General features: G+C 26.4%; 1 protein-coding gene across 8 annotated transcripts in view; it reads left to right on the forward strand.

Moving 5' to 3' along the window:
- Positions 1–1303, forward strand: part of LOC102671224 (serine/threonine-protein phosphatase 4 regulatory subunit 1-like) — a 111361-nt gene that overhangs the window by 705 nt on the left and 109353 nt on the right. The gene's annotated exons all lie outside the window — the stretch shown is intronic.

The following is a 1303-nucleotide window of genomic DNA, read 5'->3' on the forward strand; positions in this document are numbered from 1 at the left end:
GGGCGCCACAAAACGTGCCGCGCTGTGTTTACCTCGACCGCAGGCTGAAAAAAGAAGAAAACAGAAAAAAGGGCACGCGGTCGCTTTGCATCCTCATGTATTGTTTCTATCTCTTTCCACCGTTTTCGCATATGAAACACGATATATTTTTCGTATATATTTCGATCATTATTCTTGATTTATAATTGACGATACGATGCGACATTTAATAGATATACAATGTCTTCCCCGGTAAGATTTTTTTTATCGTGTTTCTTCTTCCATTTATATTATAAGAATAAATGAAATAATTTAATTATTTATATCACTAATTTACATAATATAAAAATGCTTATTTATTCATATAGATATTATAATTAAAATATAATTTTTTATAAGATCAGCTTTATACTTGTAATATCAATGCACGTAATTTCTTAAAACGGATTAAATCAAACAAAAGAAAAGTATCCTGAAGGATTGAAGTAAACAGATTAGTTAATACACGGTTATTCGCCTATCGGGGTTACTGATCTTTCGACTTTCATGTATTTACTAGTGCCATCTGTCGTATATAAAACTAAACTATATTATATATTAACTTTCAATACAGTTTTTTTTACGTATAATTTTAAAGTTTTTTTAGCACATAATCGAAACATGTAACGAGATATCAAAATTTTGTAGTTCTTTGTATACTCGATCGGTATTTGATGATTTATCATATGTTTATGTAGGGTGATAAAAAAAAAGATATTTTTAATTATTAGGATAGAATAATTTATTTTTATTAAATAAAAAAAGAAATTCTATCAAACATTAGTTATGGAAAATGAATATTTTCAAATAATTTTTTGTTTCCGTTAAATCGAACGATTTCCTCGCTTAAAGAGCTATCTACTGCAGGTAAGATATCAAGCGTGTATGGAAATGAAAGAAGGATATGTAGAAAACTTCTTCTGTAACCAGGAAAAGAAGAAACGATAAGATAATCTATTGTTTTTCCCGAAACGAGAAAATCGTTTACTTTAAATCATTGAATATGAGAATATTGTTAATTTTGAAAATATTAATTTTTCGATTCATGTTTATCAAAACTTTTTTTCCTCGTTTAATGATTATTATTTGATACGAACACTTTTTCTCGTTATTTCGTTCATACATGAATTTTAAATTTATTTTGCAAAGTGTAAGATAAATAAATCCTAATTGATATTGGATAATCTTTGATGAAGATTGTGTTCTACCTATATAGGATAATTATCTTTCTTTATTTCTTTTTCTTTCTTTTCTTATATATACGTTCTTATATATATATATATAT

This window comes from Apis dorsata, unplaced genomic scaffold, assembly GCF_000469605.1.
Source record: "Apis dorsata unplaced genomic scaffold, Apis dorsata 1.3 scaffold_486, whole genome shotgun sequence".
In the NCBI taxonomy this organism is placed as follows: domain Eukaryota; kingdom Metazoa; phylum Arthropoda; class Insecta; order Hymenoptera; family Apidae; genus Apis; species Apis dorsata.